This window comes from Acomys minous (assembly GCF_964271855.1).
Source record: "Acomys minous genome assembly, chromosome: 12".
NCBI lineage: Eukaryota > Metazoa > Chordata > Mammalia > Rodentia > Muridae > Acomys > Acomys minous.
The window spans coordinates 28,995,735-29,022,660 of record NC_140493.1 but is presented as its reverse complement, the minus strand read 5'-3'; the positions used below and the strand labels follow the sequence as shown (position 1 = coordinate 29,022,660).

General features: G+C 35.6%; 1 long non-coding RNA gene across 1 annotated transcript; it reads left to right on the top strand.

Annotated features, from left to right (window-relative positions):
• The first annotated feature begins 15,518 nt into the window (after window positions 1-15,518).
• On the top strand, window positions 15,519-16,723 carry LOC311578329. The gene is made up of 3 exons (XR_014772839.1): window positions 15,519-15,608; window positions 15,946-16,059; window positions 16,522-16,723. It is a non-coding gene; the product is annotated as an uncharacterized lncRNA (long non-coding RNA).
• The last annotated feature ends 10,203 nt before the right edge of the window (window positions 16,724-26,926 follow it).

Here is a 26,926-nt window from a genome sequence, read left to right as displayed (position 1 = left end):
CACATGGAGAACATCAGAGTCAGCAGTTATGGACCCAGTGGTGGGGGACTGCACAAAGTGTTGCACTAACCAAGGACAATGCATGCAGTGAACTTAGACTCCCTGTTCAGATCTAGCCAATGAACAGCTCATTCTCCAAGGTTGTGAGGGGAGCAGAGACTGCCCCTGACATGAACTCTGGTGTCCCCAAATTTATCACTTCCCTTGGTGCAGAAGCCTTGGAAGCACACAGAGGAAGGGGAAACAGGCTATCCGGATGAGACATGATAGGCTGTTGTTATATGGTGGAGGAGGAGGTCAAGAGAAGGGGAATAGGGCAGAAGAGGGAGGAAGGATGGGAACAGGAAGATAAGATGGAGGGGATAACAATTGGGATGTAATGTGAATACGTTATAATAAATGAAATATTAAATAAATCCAACAATACATTTATATTTTTGTTTTTAGAGACAGGGTTTCTCTGTGAGATTTAGTTGTCCTTGACTGACTTTGTAGATCAGGCTGGCCTTGAACTCACAGAGATCCACCTGCCTCTCCTGAGTGCTGGGATTAAAGGCATAAACAACCACTTAATAGAACACTTGAGAAGAATAAGTTTTATATTAGGAATAAACACTTAAAAGAATTCATACACAACTCATTTTTATTCTACTGTTATAAACTTATTTCACAATAGTAATATGATAAAAATAGAGTATATAGCTAATAGAGCAGCTAGAAAAATGTGTTTCATAATTAAATTTATAATTTACTGTCATGTCATTAGAATTCCTACAATAAAATATTAATAATGTTTTAAAATCTAAACTAAGAAAGTTGATTCAGAGAATACTCATGTTCATTACCTCTGCTTCTGAGTTGGTTTTGCTTTGTCTGGTTTGAATTTAAAACATTTCTTTTTCCCCTCCCCTATGAGGGGAAAATGGGAGGGAGGAAAGAATGGGAGGATATAAGGGATGGGATAACCGTTGAGAGGTAACAAGAATAAATTGATAAAAAATTAAAAAATAAACTAAAATTATTGTGGTGATAACTTAAAAAAAATAGAAGTCAAGTATGATTCTCATAGGTCTGCCTTTATAAAAAAAAAACACCATTTCTTTTTAAAATTTCTTTTAAAATATTTTATTTAAATAATTTATTCAGATTACATCGCTCTTCTTATCGCCTCTCTTGTATCTTACCATTCCCCCTCCCTCCTTCTTTCACCCTATTCCCCTCCCCTAGGCCTGTGACAGAAGGGGACCTCCTCACCTGCCATATGACCACAGCCTATCAGGTCCCATCCTGGTAGCCTGCTTACCCTTCCTCTGAGTGACCCCTGGCCTCCCCATGAAGGGGAAGAGGTCAAATAGGGGGCACCATAGTTCATGTCAGAGTCAGCTCCTGCTCTTTACACAACTGAGGTGAATGTGCTGTCCATTGGCTAGATGTGAATAGGGGTTCTAAGTTTATTGCATGCATTGTCCTTGGTTGATGCAGTCGTTTGAGCAGGCCCCCCCGACCCCCGCCTTGATGGTCTTCTTGTAGGGTTCCAGGACCCTCTTTTAAAAATTACTACGTACCCAAGTATATCATAGTTTATGTTTAAATTCACTAAAATGGTTTACAATTATCTAACTTTGTAAATTTAATTAGTAAATACTTTTACCTATAGTGAAAATATTATAAATAAGAAATGAGTTTAATTTCAAGAAAATAAAAATTCTAATGTCTGTTTATCATTCTTTTTCATGTTTTATTATTTCCTGTATTCTTTGTAAAGTCAGGTAAATAGGCTTAGAAACTCTATGTTTTTACGCAGTCAGGCTAAAACAGTTTCTATCATTTTTCTACACCATAGCTTACAAACTTCAGTAAAATAAAACCATTACTCCTTCAAATTTAAATACTACAGTGACTATGTCTTCTGGGTAAAGTAAAAGTAATAAAGAACTTTATAAGAAACTTGTAATCTTCATTGTCCTTTTTGATAAATTTTATCTTCTAATATGGTCTAGTAAATAAACATTTTTATTCTGGTGTCAATTTGCATATCATATTTAAATGAGGATAACCTTGACCTCACCCTTGCCATAAACATGGGTTGTTGACTCACATCTATTCTTCTAGTGCACCAAAGACTCCTCTTTGTATATCATCTTTTGCTGTATCAATAACTTGCTTACTATAACAGCAATTAGATTTCCAGCTCAGTGTAAGAAGCACAGTGTGGGTTTTGTCTATTATTGGATCAGATCAATGCCAATCCTTACATTTCTGGAGAAGTCAATATAGTAGTTGAGCAAGTGAACAAATGAATATTTTATCTTCTGGTTTCCAAACTATTAAGATTACCAATATCAACACATACACCTTATTAACTAAAATGCTTCCTTTGTGTACTTACTTATTTTGTGAATTCTAATCATTGCCCTTTCCAAATATAACCTAATGATTTGCAAATGGCATATAAAATATATTTTATATTTATATTTACTATCTTTATGAGGACATTTTAAAAGTGTTTTGATGTGAAGAGACTTTGAACTTTATACAATGGAGTGTATATAAAAGACATCTGCTGGGATTAGGGTGTATGTCTTATAAATCTACAGTTCTTATGTGAGCAGATTATGAAATTGAGCAGAGAGTTTAGTGACTGTACATCACTACCTTTCCTTGTCAGTTCAATTTTTCATCTTTCTATTTTCATCTCCCTTCATCTCAGTGAAATTGCCACAGGCTACCAATCTTGAATCAAATTTATCTGGAATTCAAACATAATGAAAATGGGAAATGATGAACGGAAACTTAGTCACAGCCATCAGTGTTGATCATTAGTAAATAAATTCCTCAAGCTTAAGAACATCACCATTTATGCCCGAGGTGACAGAGCAGCAGGATAAATGTGTATGGTCCCAAGTGACAAATAATTCGTATTCATATTGTATTTGTCAACTGTATTAACTTCTTAAAAGATTTAAGTCATTTCTGTCTTTTGTGGACCTATTACCCCTACTGAAAATTATAATTGATTCTTTTTTTCTGTGTTCACTACAAAATTAGATTATAAAGAATGTATTATAAAATAAATATTGATTTTTATGCATCAAAGTCAGACACATAATTCTGAGTTTAATAAGACAGTTGGTTTATTTCTGAGTGAGAAAGAAAAAAAATAAAAACAAAATTTCTGGTTTTTAAGTGGGTCAAAACAAGATTCATTTTCAGAGACTCCTATAAGCTGTTCTCAATGAGTATAGTCTCACACAGTGTGATTATGTGATAGCTCAAAAAACTGGAGTATATTCAAGAAAGATGATATTATTGTTGAGCCCAATGTCATTAGAATGCTGAACATCCAAGATTTTCTCCAAATACGTCTTATTTGTCCAGGAGAGCTACTAAAACAGAGAGAACCTGTCTCAAAAAAGAAAAGATAAAAACAAAACAAAACAAAAAGACAAAAAACATAAAACAAAACAGACAAACAAAAACCCAAAAAACAAAATCAGAACAAGTTTAATAAACACATTTTCATTACCACTGCATTCTTCATTGTTGTAACTAACAAACTCAAAGTCGAAAATATGCTACATATTTTAATAATACTTTAAGTTAATCCTCCTATGACACACTTCAAGGTTATCTGCCAGCCACTGAAGGCATCAGGTAGCCTTATCATCACTCTACTCTTGCCCTCCAAATACTATCCATTTGTCTTAGTTTCAGCTTTGTAGCAGATCATGCTATCTTCCCTCTTGTTTGTCCTCTGCTTCCACTCCCAGGGTGTCAATGCAGTCTTGAATGGTACACACAGCTTTTCTTCTTCCTCTGGACCTTCTCAGATTTCCCTTCTAGCTCATTGTAATCCTTAGTGTCATCTCTCAAACCTTAAAAATGTCCAAACAAGGATCCTTTGTTTCCACACATGGCAAGATCTCATGAACATTTTCTTTAGGCAATGTAGAGCCACTTTTCTCTTCTAACACTGGACAGGGCAAAAGAAAGTAAGAACATGAGCATCCATCCAACAAAGACAAGATCAGAGATCAGCACCTAGGATTACAGCCATCCCAAATCCAAATGCTTAGATTTCAGTATAAAGACTCAGTCAATAACAGCTGGATAATATTCTTCACTAGATACCAACAATCATGCTACAGTTGACCTGAGAAATACAATATAGAAGAAGCTCACTACAAGGTCTCCAAAAATAAATATGATGAGCATTCTCAAAGACCTTACAGAGTATAAATAAAACCATTAATTATGTCTATAAATACACAAATAAAAAGTAGAATGATACGAGGAAAACTGTTCAAGACTTAAATGTTTAACAGAAAAAGTAAGGAAAACTCAAACTGAAGGAAAACTGGAAATTAAAAATTTAAAACTTGAAAACCTCAAAAGCAAGTTTCACCCAAAGAATACAAGAAATAGAATATAGAATATCATGTATTGAAGACAAAATTTTTTTAAAAATGGATACCCCAGTCCAAGGTAAAATTACATTTAATAAAATTCAAGCAAAACTATCCAGGAAATCTGGAACACCATTAAAAGACCAAATGTACAAATGTTAGTAAGAGAGGAAAGAGACTAAACATAGTACAAAAAACTCAAAACTACTTTCAAGAATATTATAAATGAAAAAGTCCCTATCCCAAAGAAGGAAATACTTATCAAGGTACAAGAATTATATAAAGTACAACAACAAGAATATCATGATGGGCTGACATGGGCCCAGAGTTCAGCTCAAAGTACTGCACCAACTGAAGACAATAAGTACAGTAAACATTGAACCCCTTCTCGGATCTAGCCAATGGACAGTTGATTGGAGAGCAGAGACTGTGTCAGATGTGAACTCTGGTGCCCCATATTTGATCACTTCCCCTTGGTGGGGAGGCCTGGTGGCACTCAGAGAAAGAATAAGTAGGCTACCAAGATGAGACTTGATAGCCTTTGACCATATAGTGAGGGAAGAAGAGGTCCCCCTTGGTCACAGACATAAGGGAGGGGGAATAGGGTGAAAGCAGGAAGGAGGTAGGAACAGGAGGATACAAAGTATGGGATAACAATTGAGATGTAGTCTGAAGAAATCAATTAAATAAAATTAAAAACAGAAAAAATAAAACTAACAAGTTAAAAAATAAATAAACTAGTAATTTAAAGTGCTTCCAAAACCAAAAAAAAACAAAAACAAAAACAAAAACAACAACAAAAATAAACAAAAAACACAAACAAACAAACAAACAAAAAAAGCCACTAGTGATATACAGGCAGTCATTCAAAGTCTCTCAATTAAAAAAAAAAAAGAAAGAAAGAAAGAAAAGCCAGGTGAGATGGATTTAGCACAGAATTTTACCACACTTTCAATAAAGAGTTAACACAAATACTCCTCAAATTATTCCACAAAATCAAAACATAAGGAACTCTATCCAGTCTATTCTATGAAGATAGTCACAATGATACCCAAACCACATGAAGACTCAGCAACAACAACAAAAAACAAAACAATTCCCACATAAACATAAATTTTAAAACAATAAAATACTTGCAAATAGACTCCAAAAACACCTAAAAAAGATTATTGACCATGACCAAGTAGGCTTCTTTCCAGAGGTGTAGAGATGATTCAATATCTGAAAATCAGTAAATATAATCAATGATATAAACAAACTGAAAGACAGAAACACATGATCATTGCACTAGATGCAGAAAAAGCCTTTGACAAAATCCAACATTCTCTATCCGGGCTGTCTTGCCTGGCCTCAGTGGATGAGGACAAGATCAGTCCTGATGAATCTTGATGTCCTGGGGTGGGTTGGTGTATGTTTTCAAGGGGGGAAGGCTTCCCTTTTTGTGAGGTCAAGGGATGGGGGGGGGGGGGCTGGGGAAGACGATGGGAGGGCAGAAATAGCAGGAGAGGATGAGGCTAAAACTGGAATGTAAAGTGAATATATAAATTAAAAATAAAAATTCTAGCCATGTGTGGTACCATGCAACTGTAATCCCAGCACTCAGGGGGGCAGCTCTCTGTGAGTTTGAGGACAGCCTGCTCTATAAAATGAGTCCAGGACAGCCAAGGCTACACAGAGAAACTCTGTCTCAAGAAAACAAAAACCAAACATCAGAAACCAAACAAAAAAAATCTAGAAAGTTTAGGAATGCAAGGATCATACCTAAACATAATAAAGACAATGTAAAGCAAGCCAATGCCAAATTAAATGGTGAAAAACTCTGAGCGATTCCATTGGAGTCAGAAGCAAGATAAGGCTTAGTGCCTGTGATAGTAGTATTCTGCTCAGAACGCTTTTTTTCTGTGCCAAAAAGTTTAAGACTGTTCCCCATTTTCTCTTCTACAAAGTTCAATGCATCTAACTTTGTTGGCATCCTTGATCCACTTAGATCTGAATTTAATGCACAGTGATAAGTATGGGTCTATTTTTATTCCCCTACACTCAGCCATCCAGCTTGACATGCACCATTGGGTGACGATGCTCTTTTTATTCTGGTTTGTATTTCTGTCTTCAATGAAAATTTAAGTGTCCATATATGTGTAGACTTACATCTGCATATTCTATTTTATTTCTTTGATCAATGTCTGTTTTTTGTGACAATACCGTGCCCTTTTTATTACTTTAGATCATCTATACTACTTGAAATTGAGAACAGCGACACCTCAATCAGAATGTTTTGCTAAAGATACTTTTATAAAACTGGGTTTCTCAGTTTCTCTCTTAATGTGGCTATTACACAAATAATTGAGACCCCCATTATATTATTTTTAACAAGCTTCACAACATAAAAACTGAGTAAATATTACTTTATTCTTAACCTTCTAAGGTAATTCAGTTTCCTCCCACTATGCATCTCAGAGATACTTGCACTTTGTAGCTTTCCTTGCTCCAGCTCCTTTCCGGATGTTTCTTGTGCCTCTCCCATGATGTAGTACCCACTTCCTCCTCTAAAGGCTGCTCCCTTGGCTGGCAGTCACTCAGCCTGCCCTATTCTCTTTCCTGCTCAGTGATTGGCTGGAAGCTGCTTTATTGGCATCTGAGAGGACAATTTGGGAGCAGTGTTTATGCAACATTGAGACAGTAAATTCTCTCAGAACAAGGATTGGAACCAGATACAGGAGGTACAGAAATCAGTATCTGCGTTATACAATAACCTCATGATTGCATCTTTTATTATTCAAGATTGTTTTTTTACTATCCTCTTTGTTTTTGTTTGGGGTGTGTGTGTGTGTGTGTGTGTGTGTGTGTGTGTGTGTGTGTGTGTGTGTGTGTGTGTTTCCATATGAAGCTGAAGTTGTCCTTTCAAGATCTGTGAAGAATTGTGTTGAAATTATGATGGAGAGGGTACTGAATCTTTAGATTTCTTCTGGTAAAATGTCAATTTTTCCAGTAAAAATCCTACAGATCCAAGAGCATATGAGATCTCTCTATCTTCCAATATCTTTTTCAATTTCTTTCTTCAAATTAAGAAATTTTGTATGATAAAAATTTTAACTTGCTAGGTTAGAGTTGCCTCTGATCTAATAATATGCTAATGTTAATGCTAATATATCTTTAGTATTTATTCAGTACTTTGTTCTATGAACCAGCACTAATACGTTGTATTGTTTTGCTCAAGTTGCTCCAACCTGGCATGTAGAAATTCTTTCCCTTGGGTTCTAGGCATATCTGATATGTTATATTTTTTGTTTTTCTTTTGTGTAATTTAATATTTGCATTCTTATTTCCTGTCTTTCAAAATATTGTAGGATTATTTTTCATATTGTTTGCTCTACTCCAAGACAAAAGCATGTTTCCACGGAGACTTGGTCCATTTTTCTGCACACAAAAAAATGTTGCCAGAAACTAAAATTGATTGCTAATGACTCACTGTTCTTGCTAAATTGTTGCGTCTGGAGGCTTCCAGTTAAAGATGAAGAGGCAAAATTATGTATGCAGAGCTATCTCTGCTTTTCCATTTAATCACTTGAGTTTCTATGAAATTAGGCATCTGATTGTACTCAAGAGTTCATGTTTATAATATATCTAATTTTTACCTCCTTTAAAAAAGTCTTCATCCTCCATCTCTCCAATAATGAGAAATCAAGTGTTCATTGCCTACCATAGTAATGATTCAATTTTGAGTCACAAGTAGAGTCACTATAATGGTGTATGTCCCCTCAATTTTTTTCTTTTTCTTTCTTTCTTTCTTTTTGCTTTCTAAATATTTTTCTTCTTTTTTTCTTTTTCTTTCTTTATTTATCTATAGTTTTTTTAATATCTACGATTTACACGTCATGCACCAAAATCTCTCTCCTCCCCCCTCCAGTAAAATAAAACACTCCCAAGCCTCCAAGTCCTCAGGGCAAGACCAGCTCTCAGGCTCCCATGTCCCCAGGGCTGGTCCACCTGCTCCCGTGTTCTCAGGGCCAGCTCTCCTTTTCTTGTGTCCTCAAGGTCATCTCTCCTCCTTCCATGTCCTCAGGGTGAGTTCTCCTGCTCCCGTTCAATTTGCCAGATTGTTGCTGGTCATCAAGGCCTGGATAGCCTCCTACTCCTGTGGGTGCTGGGTTTTGTGGGCAACCAAGGAGGTGTTAAGTAGAGGCCTCTCAAAGTCTTCATTGAGTAGCTCACAGAAAGTATTGATGTTGGGCCAGCTCAGCTTCTTTTCCCAGGGAAATTGTGGCTCTGTTGATTCGCGCCTCCTGAGTCTCTGGTTCTATTGCATGCTTCATCTGCCATGGGCCCCTGTCTTGGTGCTTCCCCTAGTATCCACAATCCAGCTCTCAGCACAGAGCATGGCCCCCTGGCCCATGAAAGGAGGTCCGGGAGGCACTCAAGCTCCACCCAAACAGTACACTCTCCTTGAATGCCATCTCCTTGGCCCGCTATGCCCCAGGCCACAACCCCAAATGAGCAATGGCAGCAAGTGGAGGTGGCCCAGGATCCCTGGGAGCTCCGCGGATCATGGTGCCATGGTCCTGCGGTGAGAGGACATGGACAATCCACATGACAGGATTTCCTTCTTTCTGGGAAACATCAGCACTGTGATTTGGAGCTCTCATTATGAACGTTTGGTGGCTTTGCAGTCACTGCTGTTCTGTGGATCAAACACAATGTGGGATCGATGTCATCTTGGATAATCTCGGCTTGGGTATTTCTAATACATTGTGCTAAGTGTCTCCTCCCAATCAGTCCACTCTTGGGGGTGAACATTTCTGTGTACCTGTGGAACACAATCATCCTCCTCTGAATGCACTGAGGACCTCAGCTTTTGAACCCCATGGACCCACATCCCCTGCAATTTCTTTTACACTGAAATATGTGAAGTACGTTTTTTTAATGTAATAACTCATATCACCACCTTTCCTATAATGACATTATTTTTTTCACTTTTCTGTTTTTGTTTTGTTTTGTTTTCAGTTCTGCTCTTTGACACAGTTTATCTGTGTACCCTTGGTTGTCCTAGACTCACTTTGCAGACCAGTCTGGCCTCGAACTTAAAGAAATCTGCCTGCCTCTCCCTCCTTGAGTGTCAGCATTACAGGCATGTGCCACTGCACCCAGCTATTATTTAGAGTTTTGTTCCAATAATATTTTATTCATTATCTTCTTTTTTCTATTGTTTACTTATTTGCTATTTTCCATTATTAAAATAAATAAAACATATTCTAATTATGATTCCTCTCCCTCTATTCCTACCAGTTCATTTTCCCCCCAGCTATCCTCCATTCCATTTCCATTAGAAAACCAACACACTCCAAAGAGTAATAAATAAAATGAAATATAATAAGATAAAGCACAATAAAACACATTGGACTAAGAAAAAACAAACAAATAGAAAGAAAAGAACTCAAGGAACTGCACAATATACATTCAGACATAGATGCCAAGACCCACTCTTTTGAATACTCAAGAATGCCATAATTAGAAATCCACAAAACTGGAAACAATAATATGTATACAAAAGACTTGTATTGCAAAATAAAAATGGTAAAATAAAATAAAGAAAAAGAAAAGACCCTGACACTTCGTTATGAGATAAGAACCTCCACTGAGCTTCCTTTCTGTTAGCTGTCTTCTGCCGGGCATGTGGCCTATTCTTAGGAGTAGTTTGTTTGCCAAATGAGACTTTCTCAACTGAGGCAGCACACAAAGGATCTGTTTCGGTCTGGATCAGATGCAGTCCTAGAACTGAAAGGGGAAGTAAACAAATGCTTCCATGCCTAACACAGAACCTATCACTAAGTGATAATGATTTGCGTATGAAAATTTAGTTTCTTTCATTATTTTCTAAGCCAATGCCCAAAATCAAATTTTTATTAAATTTTCAGTAGCAGTTTTGTTTTTGGTTTTGGTTTTTTTTTTTTTCATGTTTTGGCAAATATATAGTAGTATGTCTCCATAGACTACATAGTTGCGTTTTAAGTTATTTTGCCTTATTTAGGAATATATGTTCATTGATGCCTATTTGATGCTTATATGATGGTATCTATATGATGTGTGTGACTGGATGTGCCTTTTTATGACCAAATATTATTGTAATACATGATATGCAATACCATATTTATATCAAATATAATGTTTTTCCATGTAAAGTGAGTATGGATATGTATGTCATAAAATTTGCATAGAGGTCTCACATGAACATAACTGCCAGTGACTGAGGGAAATATGTAGGGAGATTTCTGTCAATGATACAGATATCTGTATTTCACTGTAAATGGAAAACTTCCAAAGTGGAAGGTAGTGGTACAGTCCTGTAACTCTAGCTCTCTGAATATGAGCTAGGGAGAGTGGGAAGACCGGGTACAAAATGTAAAACAACACCCAAGAATTTGTAATCTCTCAGTCTTTGTTCATATGGCATGAATTTCTGCTAGCCGATAAAAGTCTTGTCAAATCACATACTAGCTAGGAAGTTTAATTATCTGGGAATTGAATTTGTAGCTATTCAAGAGATGAATCATTATCTGTCACTATTTATATCTATAATTTTATCATCTCGCACTGTTTATAACTATCATTCATATATTATTGTCACTTTACAGAATTTTGGTGAGAAATACTGTCATTAATTTTATATTATGTATATCATTATTAAAATTGTATATTATTTTATTATATATTATTACTGACTTGTAAATTTTGTACTCAACATATAACTTAATTTTACATATGTGAATATATTTTTCAAATATATTCTGGTAGTTTGTGGCCTGACATTATAATTTCTGGGATTATTAGATCAGGTAAAGAAATGAAAGTAACAGCCTTCATTTATGTATGTGTATATGCTATTTGTCCTTTTATATAGCTAAGTGGATGGATGGACAGTAGGATGAGAACAGCCCTACACAAAGGGAAATATCACATGAGATTAATTCACGCCATGATCTGCATGTTTTGGTGAAAGTAATCTGCTTTGGACAGTTTATCCTTTCAGAAATTAACTTATTAATTATTAAATTATTTAATTTCATAAAAATATTCCTCATACATATAAAATACATTTAAGTTATTAATACATAGGTATTCTATGTCCTACTCACATTGATGGAAGGATCTAAACATAACAGTTTTTAAAATGTGAACTCTGAAAAGATTCTTTATTTATAAAAGACAGATTCAAAGAAAAATGTTATCACCTGCTAGCATTGTGATGCTGAACAGGAAAATGGCTGAGAAAAGGAAAGGCTAGGGACAGAGTTATGAAGGTACAATCTTTAGATGCTTCAGAAAGGAACAGAAGTAAGTCCATGGAGAAAATAATATTTTCAATCCAATTTAGGTACAAAATTATTGTGAACAATTACCTATTGATAAACACAAAGATGAACCTAGACAGACATTTTACACTTTTGAAAATATATCAGGCTGGCAATATGATTCAGTGGATAAAAAGCATGCTGAGAAAACAAGAGAAGCTCAGTTTAAATCCCCAGAAACTGTGCAGTGTGGGGCTGTAACAAGTACCTGTAATTCGATTGCTCTTAGGTTGAAATACGAGACAGGAATAAGAGAAGCCTTGTTTCCTGAGGGACAGATAGGGTAGAGTAACAGTGATAAAAAAGAAAAGACTTTGTCTCAAAGAAGGTAAGATAAGACTGCCAACACTCAACATTGCTCTCTGACCTCCACACAGAGCTCCATGGATGTATTTGAACTCACACACACAAATAAGCACACATACATGCACACACATCATACATACACACACACACACACACACACACACACACACACACACACACACAGATTTTTGTCAATGTAAGTTAAAATGTATTATAGAGTGTTCAACTACAAAACATTTAGAAAAGCGCAGATCAAAAACTTTATGTGAACTCATATTTAACAAAGATTATTTAGGCAGAATGCCCGAAATGTGATCTATGGCTATAAAACATTATCAGCTTTATAAAAGTTAGATATTTCTCTCTTTTATTTTTATTTTATTTGTTTACCTTTACTAGAGAAACTCATACATATTTTATTCTTCTTCTTTATGTACATGCAGATTTTCACAAGAGACTAAAAGCTTAAAGAAAGGACACAGGAGGAAACTTTTATATCTTTTGAGAAAAGACTCATGAATCTGGAGAAAAAAAAAGATAGGGCAGGAGGCTACAGGATGGGACAATCCATTCCAGACATCGGTAGGAGATGTAGGTGAGTTGTAAAGCTGACAGAAGGGTGGCCTCAGCAAGAATATTTGTGGAGGTCCATTGCCACAGTTCTGTATCTCTGGCGAGTAAGGGTTATTTCTTATCCTGGTACAGGAAAGGCTGCCTCCTCCCAAATAATTCTTAGAGTGTGCTCACAGTAAAAATGAAGAAGGCAGTGAGCCCTTCCTAAAGCATAGTTTCTTGAGGAGTGCAACTGAAATAATTATCAAGCCAAATGGACATTTCTTGGATTAGTTTGTCCTTAACCAGCTGCCACTCATGTAGGGCCCCGAAAAAATATCCTTCCATCTTCAAACCTCTGCACAGGCTTTTCCTTCCCATGTGTATGCTTCCTTCCCTGCTTTACATATTCTTTACACATTCTGCTGCCTCCTGTAGGATGTGGCCAGTGGGACCCTTCCACCAAAAGTGTTACCTGAAATAACACTAGTGGTAATAGCCAGTGGGTTTAGAGCCTTTCCTGTGTCAAACAATTATAAGCCCTGAATGAAGTTAGTTCTAACTTGCTCAGAAGCCCGCTGCATGAGTGAGGTTCTAATCTGCCAAGAAAATAGGAGGCTGACTCACAGGGGCAGGTAAGTACATCTGCATGCTATTTGGTAGATATTACTCCTGCAAAGTACACCTGGGGATAGACCAGTGTGTCAGATGGATGTACAGAGGTATTGGGGCTTGGCTAAGCACTCTGTCATTACAAGCTAGGGAGAGGGGTATAGGTTTTATTTTATATTTTTTAAAGAAGGCTTTGGACGTGAGCAAGAGCTTTAGTGGGGCCTACGTTACCAGTCAAGAACACTCCCAGAAGACCACTAACAGCTATTGCAATCTAGCAGCCACGTTCCAGGGTCCTCAAAACAGTAAATTTTTCTTCCTTCATTAGAATTTCAGGATGAATTATGGCATCTACAGCAAGAATACAGACATAGGGAAGACATTAATTGCCCCATAGTCACATGCATGATGGAGGGTGCTGGGTGAGGGTCAGAATTTTCTACATGCCATCTAACACAGTTATTGTGTGCATCTGCTCTTTGTTTTAACTTAGCATACAAAGTAGAGTGTTTCATTATTGCTTCCTCATCTATGCCTTTTTTTAAAAAACTGATTCTCCATTATTTCTCCTTTCCACTCTCATCTGCTCAATCCTTTAATTCATTGGCCGGTATTCCATTTCCATGTCAAATGTATTGTATTGCCATCACCCTCCATTTAAGACATCTTTTCTCCTCTCCTGGTTTCCATTCTACTTTCATGACGTAGAATCACACTCAAGTACACATAAGTATGTGTTTTTCTAAGTTTCAGTTACTTCACTTAATTTTTTTTTCAGTTGCATAATTTCCTCTACAAATGTCATCATTTCTTTTGCATTGTGTCTGAAAAACAATTTCACTATGTATATATAGCTATCTTAAAATTCCTTCCCTGGAGAAAACATAAGTGATGTCTCCCTTTCTCTTAAGATCCTTACATCAAACCAAGTCAGGATACGAACAACGTTTAATTTGACATACCAATAAATATAGTGAGCTTCCTTGAGAAGGTACTTGCAGGAGGGTGGGTATTTCCATATCAGGTATCTCCTGGAAAGCCTCACCCATAAGGGTTAAGTGATTCCCTTAGTTTCATAGATGAATTACCAACTCCTATAATATAGCCCTCTCCCAAAGCATATGCTGGCCTTACAGTTGGCATGTAGCAGTAATTTGATACTCATGGGTGGTGTGTGTGTGTGTGTGTGTGTGTGAGAGAGAGAGAGAGAAAGAGAGAGAGAGAGAGAGAGAGAGAGAGAGAGAGAGAGAGAGAGAGAGAGAGAGACAGAGACAGAGACAGAGAGAGAGAGACAGAAAGAGAGATCTAATTCGGATGTGTTTTGCAAAAGGACACAGAGGAATGCCCCAAGATATCAATCATTTGGCAGGGTGGACAGTCATGCAGGAAAATAATACAATGTATTTACCCATTCATCTGTTCATGGACATCTAGCTATTGTGACAAATAACTTACTAAACTTGGATGTACAGTATCTCTAGTACTAAGAGTCAGAATCTACAGATTTGTAACTTAGTGTATAATGTCTAGGACAATGCCAGTACTAATTTTAGTTTTATGTGGAACCACCATGACTGCCAAGATGGTCACACATGTTTACATTTCCTCAAGCAACAAATAATTTTTCTCTTTTCCAACATCAGAGGCAACATGTTGTCATTGTTTCTTTGTTTATTTTTGTTTGTTTTCATCTTACCATAAATAATGGGGTAAAATGTATTCTCAGGGCCCTTTTAATTTAAAAATTTAAGATGATTACAGATTTGGAATACTTTTATTAAGTATCTACCAGCTATTCGCCTTTCTTCTTTTGAGAACTTCTTGATGTTAGCCACTCTGACTATAGTGAGAGAGAAATGTAAAGTAAGATCAATTTGCACCTCCCTGCTGGCTGCCTAGTCTCCTCTGCGAAAAGGACATTGCAACAGTTCATTGATTTGGAAAGAACTAAATATCTCAAATGCCATCTGATTTTTTTTTTCCTGACCTAATTCTATAACCCTTCATATGCATAAAACTGTGCTCCAAAAATAAATGAAAAATTTAAAAAGAGGGATAGAGAGAAAGGTGAGACAGAGGAAAGGAAAGAAAGAGAGCAGGCAGAGAACGGAAGGGAGGTAATTGGAATTTTATCCAGGCCTTGCCAATTTGCATTGATTGAATGACTAAGTGTAACAAAGACTGACTTAGGAATTCATAGTCAGTGACTTTCAAAACACTGTTAGTGCTCTCACACAAACATTCTGTCTAATATTTAACTCCAAAAACCAAGTACTAATCTCTACTGTTCAAAGGACAGCATCGACTTTCCGTCCTGACAATAGTGCTCTTTACTATTCACGTGTCAGTGTGATTATTTGTTGCAATACATTTGAGAAGAATTGAGGTGAGAGCTAAAAGACAAAGAATATGCCTTCCATGGCACCAAAATAAAATCAGCACAATTCAACAAAGAACAATGAAAACTGACAGGGGGAATACAAACTCTGGAGGCAAAGGGAAAGGGATAGACTTTGTACTAGCTATTTCATACACTAACAACGTTTATATTTTATGCCCTCACACATGATGAGTATTTTTAACTTGTGACACCTAGAAATAAAATAAATGTAATTCAAGTTAAGCTTAGACTCTATATATAGTTCATCTCTTTATGCTATATACACTATTTGTTTGTTATTTATTTTGTTTTGTGTTATTTTTATATGTTTTGTGTGGGAAAGCTGACATGGGTCCACAGCATGCAAGTGGATGTAAGAAGACAGCTTACCAGGAGTTGGCTCTCTCCCTTGACTATGTGAATACTTCAGATTGAGCGTAGATCATCAGTTTTGGAGGTAAGCCAAAGATTGAACCCACAGACCTATCTTGTTGGGCCCCATATATCATTTTACATAATATATGGTAGTGTTTTTATACCTAGTTTGAGAATAAATAATGATGAAAATTTTTAATTTTCAACATTTCATACATAGCAAAACTATTTTAATTCTGTTTACTTATGCGCAGTATATCCTAAATCAATTCAATACATCAAATTTTATTTCCTATGCCATTTACTGAAGTGTCTTACTGCTCCTGTGGAGCAATTAGATGAATATACCTGTATTGTCTTCATCTGTGAAGTCATGAAAACAAAACTCTCTTTTAAAATAATCTGCGATTTCTATGATCATGTAGCACCACAAAATTATTCCACAGTAGATTATAAATTTTTATGTTCTGAGTTGAATGATCTTATCAGAATCATGGATGGCATGATCATTAATTCTGCCACTGTTTCCTTTCTATTCTCCCAGAAAACAGAGAACTTGGGAAGATGATGTAGGAGAGGTGCCAGGAAGAAGTAAGCATCATGAAAATATATGATATTCACCTAGGAAGCTCTCAAAGAATCAATAAAAGTATATGTCAAACACCAAGACTGTCATTAGCGGGTTTACTTGTTATTTAAACATGGATTCTTAATTAGAACTTGCATTTCAAACTGAGTGTTGTGCTCACACCTGCAATCCCAGCACTCAGAGAGGCAGATGTAGTTGAAGTTACATGAAAATTAGAGTCCAGCCTTGTCTACAAAATGAGTGCAGGATAGCCAAGGCTATACAGAAAAATCCTGTCTCAAAAAATGTATTTTAAGTTTTAATAGACACAGATGATGTATGAACAACCTTATTTTCAAAATAAATATATTTAGTGGAGTCAATTTCATGTCTGGAATTCAGGTGTCTTAATCTTATGTCATTTTCCCAGAATCATTCTGACTTTCATCTGTTCCTGTAGTTTCTTATTATATATAGAGAAAATTATTTTCTACCTCTACGAGTGGCTTTACGAAATGCTGCTACTGTCAAAGGTACATTTGCAAAGTGTTCAAAATGCTGTTCTGTGTATATTGCTACAGTAAAACTGCTAAACAGAAACTTAGTGCAAATTTAGAAGGTAACAGCACAAACCAAATCAACACACTCTAAAAACCTGTCAGGAGAATGTATGGACTCTAGAAATGATTCTCATCATTTCTGCTTGACGGCTCCTAAGTGAGAATTCTGACGTTTCCTCTGGCCTGTGTTTTACACTGACAAGGTAAGTCCAAAGACATCATACAATTACTGCATGTGGAGAAGCTGAACATAGTCTAAGCCATAGAGCTTATCAGAGAAATGTCAGGTTCAATAAAAATTCTAACTAATCTTGTACTATAAGAAGTTATCAAACTCAAAATCAAGGAAAAATTGCAAATGAATCAAAGTACATATACATTATATGCAATTTATTCTGACAGCAAATACTTTGAGGCAACTTTAAAAAAAAAGATTCAAGGAACAGATTCTAAATAGTACAATTTGTGGTAAATGTCAAGGAACACTATTCTGATAAATGTCAGTGTAATAATTGCATAGAAATTGTTCTGAATATGACACACTGTATAATCAGTTTTGATAGAAGGATCAAAGGTATAAATTGTATGACCATTCAGTGAAGGTATTGCATTTATCAGAAATTTATTGGAAAGTATAGAAAGAGAGAGAATAACTATTTGTGGTAAAAAAAAAATTGCTTAACTATAATATAGATTCCACAGACTTTTAAAATACATATTATGCACTTAATGTTCTTTTGAGGGAACAATTAGGGTGCTGTTAATATAAGAACCAAAATGCCCATTATAAATGCATTTCACAATTATCATAAATTAGCACAAAAAGTTTCCTAAACTTGCAGTATGGACTCGGATAATGGGAGACAGTCAGCTTTATAAATTATTAAGATAAAAAGAGTCAGATGTGGATGTGAAAGGACACATCAGTATGCCAGATCTGGGATGGAGCAGGAGTTGTGGAGAATGACATGGGTTCTGGGCCTGAAAGGCCAACATGCTGAGATTATCTTTCAAAAAGCCAGCAAAGAAATAAACAGCAGTTAATAAAGACTTTGGTAATTGATTGTATTTTCTACTGAGCAAGTGAATTGTGGACAATACATATATATGATATGCCAAAAGTATATTTTAGAGTATTATACATAAAATAGTTAAAATATATGCAACACATTTTAGTCTTTCAAAGAAAATGCTATTTATATGCTGTATATCTTATGTGTTATATATGTGTCATATATTTTAAATGATCACAAGTGCTGTTCTGCGTATCACTATGTATCTCAAGGAAGATAGCGGATGGAGAAGGACATTGTCAGAACTCATCCAGTATTCAACAAGTAGATCTCCTTTCATTTGGGTTTAGGATGCTTAGTTTAAAAAAAGTCATGCCTGCTAGACACCCTGCCTGGCATTTCAAGACATATTCTCTGGCTGGCTGTATGTATTTAGGCATAAACAAGAGGAAAAAGTGAGAGAGAGAGAGTCAAGGTGATTTTGAGCAGGGTAACTGATTCATCAATTCAGGAGTCCTACAGAACTCAAGGTCACTCTGAGTCTTAGGCAGAAAACCCAGATCAATTGTGTAGGGACTGAAGCCTCGAAATGGAGAGGCATATTCAAACTCCTTTAGGAGAATCTATTACTTCAGTGAGTTAAGTTTATGAATCAAGTAAGACTAAATCTGTCGTTTAAAAGGACAGAAACATGTTAGCACCGCCACACCACCAAATGAATTGTAGTACAAAGAGTAAGCATGTAAGCTATTACAACTAGCCATTCAATACTGGAAGCAGACAAAAGGTCATCGATCTTGAGTACAAAGAACCTTGCCACCTTGCTTGTTCTTTTTTGCACCTCTAATTTACTGCAATTATAAAAATATAGTCCTCTAAATTATGTCTAGACAATTTTTTGAAAGTCTACATTATGATATTTCCCAATTTATTTTACTCATAAATAATATACATAGATGAAATGTATGCCTCTTCTCATTTGCTGTAACTTATGGGAAGCTCATTTTATAATTGCCTTTATACAGTAATGACTTGTAACTTCCAAGCAATGTCTATTTATCCAAAGTTACTGAAATGCTTTCATTGGGGAAAAAGAGTTCCTGTGTATTTTTATTTTAATAAAGTGGACAGAGAAGTGAAATGTTTTTGAAAGCAAGCTTAAGAAGTATGAAATTTATTTTGATGCTATCTGATGTGCAAAGTGCTGTACACACTTTGTAGGTGATTTTTATATTTAAAAAGTCTTTCATTTATCTGAAGCCACTATTGAAATGGTTGACAAGGGATAATTTGTTTTGTTCAGTGAATTTCTGATTGTTGTACAAGGAACAGTTCTTTCACCTTTCATTCCACGATCCATCTTCCTGTGGTGATTTATTTTAGTATTTTTAGACATGCTTTATTACCTACAGCATTGGCATGGACTCATATTTTTTCAGAGGTGAGGGAATTGACTGAGCTCTAAGCAGCTATACATATATTGTGCGGTTATAAACATACATTTAATATTATTACACACAATTATGTTTTCTTTATTTGCATATTTGCTTATTTTAAATTATATACTATCAAATATAACTGAAAAGAATGTTGAATTGTGGCCACATGCAAAGCACTTATAATTGCATTTCATTAAGAAATATGCAATATAAAAAGCCAAAATAAAAGATATAATATGTAACAATGAGGAGGTTGTTATCAAATACAGTGGTAAACTAGCATTTGGGGAAAAGAAACATAGTTTCTATTTCTTAAGGAGGTGACTTCATTTGATTAGTAAAGAAATGGTCCAAGATTTCTGAATAATTTATGACATAGAGAAAAGAAAAACAGATAAAACTGTGTTTTTTATTTTTTATTGTTCTTATAATTTAGCTTTATTTATAAAAATTTCTTTAAAAGGTTTTGAAGTTCAGATGATTAAAATAGCCACAATGACTGAATTTGAGATCAGTCTTGATTTTAATAAATTATACATATCTTTTGTCAATATATAACTGTTATAAAAATTAGAGGGGTCCCACTCAAACTAAGGCACCAGCCAAGGACAATACAGGCGGTAAACCTTAAACCCCTACCCAGATCTAGACAATGGACAGAACACTCTCCACAGTAGAGTGGAGAGTGGGATATTACTTTCTCACATACTCTGGTGCCTCACATTTGACCATGTCCCCTGGAGGGGGAGACCTGGTGGCACTCAGAGGAAGGATAGCAGGTTACCAAGAAGAGACTTGATACCCTATGAACATATACAAGGAGAGGTAATCCCCCTCAGGAACAGTCATAGGGGAGGGGAATTAGGGGAAAATGGGAGGGAGGGAAGAATGGGAGGATACAAGGGATGGGATAACCATTGAGATGTAACAAGAATAAATTAATAAAGGAGAAAAAAAAGATTTACTACAAAAAAAAATTATACCCGGTTTAGGAACACGTGTCTTTATGAGAGTGCTTACTTATCAAGGGATCTAGTTTCTTTCTCAATTCACAATATCTAGTGATTCCAGCACCAGAAAAAAAAATGATGATGTTATTCCTGTTTACCAATACATTTAATCTGTGTCAATGCCTAATTTCAATAAAAATATTAGAGTCAAGATTTTTCTAGTCTGTGTAATTTAAGCAAATAACATACAAAACCAAAAATATATAGTCACCATAAGCTTTTTCATTGTATAACAAAATAAAAGCAGCTCTTGTGTTGTGCAAAACTGTTGTTTATTTTGTTGAGTCTAGTACTATGTACAAAGGTGAGAGACTTGTCAAGAGATTTAAAGATCAAAAGATAGAGCCAAGGGAAAGATATAAAATATATTGAAGATATAAAAAACTAGAACAGCACTGGAATCAGGAAAATAAAAACCCTTCAGACGGAATCAGTTGTAAGTATAGGATAAGAACAGTAAGAATAATGGCAGACAGGACGAAGGGAGCACAAGGCAACTAGCCAGCTACGATACTGTTCTTTCTAAATGCTCTTACATTAACAAAATGGGACATTTGCAAAGATCAACTCACTCTCTACCTAAAGGCTATCAAGTTATTTTTATTATGTTTTTTTATTAATTTATTCTTGTTACATCTCAATGGTTATCCCATCCCTTGTATCCTCCCATTCTTCCCTCCCTCCCATTTTCCCCTTATTCCCCTCCCCTATGACTGTTCCTGAGGGGGATTTCCTCCCCCTATATATGTTCATAGGGTATCAAGTCTCTTCTTGGTAACCTGCTATCCTTCCTCTGAGTGCCACCAGGTCTCCCCCTCCAGGGGACATGGTCAAATATGGGGCACCAGAGTACGTGAGAAAGTCATACCCCACTCACCACTCAACTGTGGAGAATGTTCTGCCCATTGGCTGGATCTGGGTAGGGGTTTAAAGTTTACCGCCTGTATTGTCCTTGGCTGGCGCCATAGTTTGAGCGGGATCCCTGGGCTCAAATCTGCCTATCATAATGTTCTACTTGTAGGTTTCTAGGACCCTTTGGATCCTTCTACTTTGTTATTCTCCCATGCTTCCATCTAGAGTCCCAATAGGATGTCCTCCCCTCTGTCCCAGTTTCCTGGTAAGTGAAGGCTTTCGTGGGACATGCCCCTTGGGCTAGTATGCCGATTTGCATCTCACATATTAGGTCATAATTCAAGTCACAAAGGCATATTTTGCCTCTCCCTCAATGCAGAGCATTCCTCACAAATGGACATTGTTATCATATTCTACCTTACAGATATTAATGATCAAGTGCTCCTTGTCGCAAAAACATTCATACAACCTAGTCTAGCAAAAGAAAGTCTCTGAGAACTACTACACCATCACTTCACTGCACAAATAATGTCATCGTGATTATGCATATGCTATTAGAACCCTTTAGTGAGCCTTTTGAAGTTTGTTCACCAAGTTCTACCAGGGTAGTTATAATGGGCTTGGCGATGTCTTGTGTAGTATCACTGAAACATTTTGTACCTGAAAGAGAAAGTTCATCAATTTTAAAAGGGACTTTTTTTTTATAATACTAAAGTATTCAAATAACCAAGAAATAATTATCTTATTAATAACTTAGACAGTAAGCGTTTTTTTGGAATTTTAGATATGCTCAGAAGAGAGAAAAGTAAAATGATTTGCTTAATTACTAGGGTCTGGCAAAGGAAAAGTGAACAGCACTAAAACACTGCCCCAGGCTAGAACCTTAAGAAAACAAGTGGGCAGGGAAAAATAACCCTCCTTGAGAAACCTATGATTTATTTCTACGGAGGGTGGTGACTAACATTGGTTTATAGTTATTTCCAGCACCTTTGGCAGTTACATTCTGCTATTCCCAAACCTTTACAAAGGTCTGCTACATAGAACCACTTGCTCGTAGGGCTAATTCAGGAAGAGGGAAGGAAGAGGAACTAACTCTAGAAAAGGACAATGTTTTCTGAACAAGCAACAATAAAGGAAGAAGCAGCTCTTGAGCCTGGCCAGAAACAGTGAAGTAAAGCCTGCACTCCAAACTGTTAGAAACATATGCTCTTGATCTCAAGGACTTATAACTGGATGTGACACATGATTTGTAGAATACAATAGGGCAACTTCATGCAGACCTGTAAATCCCAATTACTTGGGAAGGATGAAAAGTTCAAATCCAGCCTCGGCCATAGGATTCAAACTAGGTTGAACAACTTAATGAGAAAAGGCTGTCTCAAAACAGAAAGTAAAAAGATAAATGTGGATATAGCTCAGGGGTAGAATTCTTACCCAGTGAATATGAGGGAGTCTTGATTTCAAATGCCAGGACTTGAAAAAAAATCACGACACTAAATCCAACTCATTCCAATGAGTCTGATAGGTACATAGGGCATTATGCTGAATGAGGTAACCCAGATCCAGAAAGACACACATGGTATATACACACTTATAAGTGGATATTAGCCTAACTTCTATGTCCTCTAAGGTACTGCAGCCAGCAGGGGATCAGGACAGACGCTTGGACTGGTAGCTGGATTTTGAGTGGAGACCTGAGAGTTGAATTAGATCATAGGGTGGATAGAAGGACCCAGAGCAATCAGGAGATCCACAAGGAGACTACCAAGGGACCCAGGGGACTCTACACAAACTGATGCACCAACCAAGGACAATACATGGTGGGGAGGATTCCCCCTGTCAGCGGAATAGGGGAGAAGAATAAGGCAGAAAAGGGAGGAAGATGGTGGGGATAACAGTCTGGACGGAATGTGAATAAATTATAAAAGAAAAAGAACAGAACAAACAAAAAGCAAAATGCAGCTTAGTGGCACACACCTGTAATCCCTCCACTCGGGGAGGCAGAGGCAGGGAGACTTCTGAGTTTAAGTCCATCCTGGTCTACAAAGAGAGTGCAGGAAAGCTAAGGCTACACTGATAAACCCTGCCTTGAAAAACCTAATAAATAAATAAATAAATAAATAAATAAATAAGAAAAAATGAAAAAAAATTCAAGACTTAATCATAAGACTACACAATTTTCATTACCTCTCACATACACATAAAACCCTAGGGGCTTTCATCTCTTAAGAAAATTTGAATGCAAAGAAGACTGTAATAGTTGAACATTAGAGGAATGTTTAGCATCTGATACTGCAGTTACTGAAGACAGTTATTCAAAACAGGAAACACATGCTGAGTTCCAGCTACATAAAGAGAACGTTGCTGTTGAGATCCTGTCTTTCCAAAGTATTCAAGACATAACATGTTCCAACAACAATAAAAGTTGTGACTCACGCCAAGAGAGTAAGCATTGCCTGTGACAAAGTATGCACTCATGCTAGACTCTGAAGGGGCAGAAACTTTGAATTTTTAGACAAGAAATGTAAAATATCTATGAAGAATAAGTTATAAAGTATGTAAAATGTAGAAAGCATGCCGGAAAGATTAGTAACATAACAAAGATATGGAAAGTCTACGAGGAACAGATTAAAATAAAACCATGTCAGTAGAAACTTTCTAAACTGAAATATGAAAGAAAATAAAAGTGAGAAACCAGAGAACAGAATGTCAAAGAATGATGGGGCGATTATAAAAGGTCTAAAGTCATAAAACGAACACATCAGAAGGCAAAGAGGGAAAAAGCGAGGAAAACATATCTAAGTAATAACGTTTGAGAAATGTTTAGAGCTAAGACCAAACATTAAATCACAGGTAGCATGAGCTCAGAGTATACTACAAAGACTAAAAAGGGCCCACGTCTCAGTATATCATTTTCAACCTGCAGAAAATCACAGCAAAAAAAGAACATTTGAAGACATCGGGGAAACAAATGGACACCATACTTACACAGGAGAAACAACAAGAATTACATTGAGATCTTATGGAATAGTCACAAGTCTGAAAGAGAAAGGAAAAAAAAAACAATTTAAAAGGAAATACTAGAAAAAAAATACCTTCATCAGATAATCATTTGTCCAGTGAAATATTACTTCAAACTTAACAGAATACACAATGTTTTTCTTGTTAGAAAATGAAAATGCCTGATGCTGAAATATACTGTGCAAGAAATATTAAAATAAATTAAAGAAAAAAACATGATAGAATTGAACTACTTGGATATTTATAAGGGTGGAAAAATTGAAGTTTCACTAAAGAAATGAAAGTTAAATTAAAATGCACTAAAAGTTTTAGATGATCTAATATGTAACATAATGTTTATGGTTATATAGTATGCATTAATATATTGAATGTCAGCATTTTCTGGCGTGGATGGCATGGCTTAGAAATTTGCCATAAAGTACTTAATATTAGCAGTGAAATAATTTTGATATTTAAAAGGAAACAGATTAGTTGTAAGCATATATTTCAAATCCAGGATAACTATTAAATATTTTGAAAATTATGATTTTTATAATAGAGAAAAATAAAAGTAGAAAATTAATAAAAGAAACAAATACTGATATAAAAAGCAACAAAAATAAAAGGCTAGTAAATGAGCATTAAATGGCCAACATTTGAAATCTATTAATACAACTATATCAATAATTTAAGTGCAACAACTTAAAAACAGAAAATGCATTGAAAAATGATACCAAATTTTGTCTTGTCTCTCAGAAAAACAAAATCATTATTTGTAAGAAAATTGAAGAGATAAATAATGACATGGCATGCAATGAAACTTTAAAGGACATGAGAAAACCAAAATAGTTTCAGAAAAACACAAATACAAAAGTACAAGAAAAATGATTAGAAACATGGGGGATCATTGCATAAATGATTAATGAATCAATTTCTCAAAAAAACAGAAAAATTGTAATATGTGTGAGCATCACAAATTAAGGAAGAAGCATTAATATCAACCTTATGGATATTGAAGAGAAACTAAATGTTGTCAACCCTTCAATGCCCAGAGTATACATTTTCTAAACTGACCATTTCTTTACATAGTACAATCTATTAACTCTCAGAAGAAAAGGCAGATATAAACTTAAAGGATCTGTATAAACTTAATGATATTTAACCAATAAGTAATGACTGATATAAAGCTGATATAAAGAGCTTAAGAATGTACAGTAGACATATGCAGTTTCTCAAATTCCAAATTCACATGGCAAATTTCTTAAGTCTTTACAAATCTCCCCAAAAGTTAGAAACAGAGGTGACAGTGTGCAACACATTTGATGAAGTCAAGTCAATATTAGGTCAAAAATCAAAGTTAGGATATCATAAACTAGTCCCAAACTCATGAACATATATGTGAAAATCTTCAATAAAACATTGGCACATCGAATGCCAGTGTGCATAAAAAGAATTGTACTCTAAGAGTAACTGAGATTCACTCACTGAGGTCACTTGGTAAGTCTGTTTCAAGTAGACAATGCCCTAATACAACCTACCCTTTCAACTGGCTAAGAAGGAAACTCAAAGTTCCTTAAAAGCACATTCACTAAAACCCTTACAATAGTTAGCAGCTCTCATATGAACCTTGAGAAAACCAGTAAGGAACCAGGATGCTCACATATTTTAAATAATATATTTGAAAAATAAAATATTATTCCGAAATAAAAAATAAGATAGGAAGTCTTGGAAATGTAAAAATGTCACATGCATGTTATTAAATGAAAGAGTCAATCAAACAGGTGTTATACTATACTTTCCATGACAGCATCACAAAGAGGCAAAGTTTTGCTGACAGAAAAATGAGTTGTTCTGAAGGTTGAAGGAAAATGGAAAAGATGATTGGGGAATCTCAGAGAATTTTACCACAGTGAAAATATCCAGTATGTATTATAATTCATATATGGGTTTTAAATGGAGAAAAACTGTTCAAACAAAACAGAAAGTTCACTTATGCATGTTAGCTAATAAAGCACCAATATTTAAATATTTTAAACCAATTATAGTATGTAAAACAAAATGTTTATGGTAGAAAAAAGGAAAAGATTAAGCAAATTGTTCAACTTTTGAATATACCTGCAATTATAAATCTAATCTGTAAAATAAAATCCATTAATTTGAATTATTAATCATCCATGACAAGCCTCTTCAGTAGTTGACTAACATATATTGATCTCCGTGTGTGTGTGTGTGTGTGTGTGTGTGTGTGTGTGTGTGTGTGTGTGTGTGTGTATGTGTGGCGTGCATGGGTGTGTTTACCTGGCTACAGTCTGGTTGGGTTTCAGGGGTTTTTATTTTCTTCTTTGTGGATGTGTTGTAGTAATAGACTTTTGGCTTATTTCAAAGAGGAGCTTAAAGTTAGGTGGATAAGAAGGGAGACAGGATCTGGAAAGATGTGATGGGGGAAGAAAGTGACCAAAATATAGTTACATTTAAAAAATAAGACTGCACTAAATAAATATATAAGA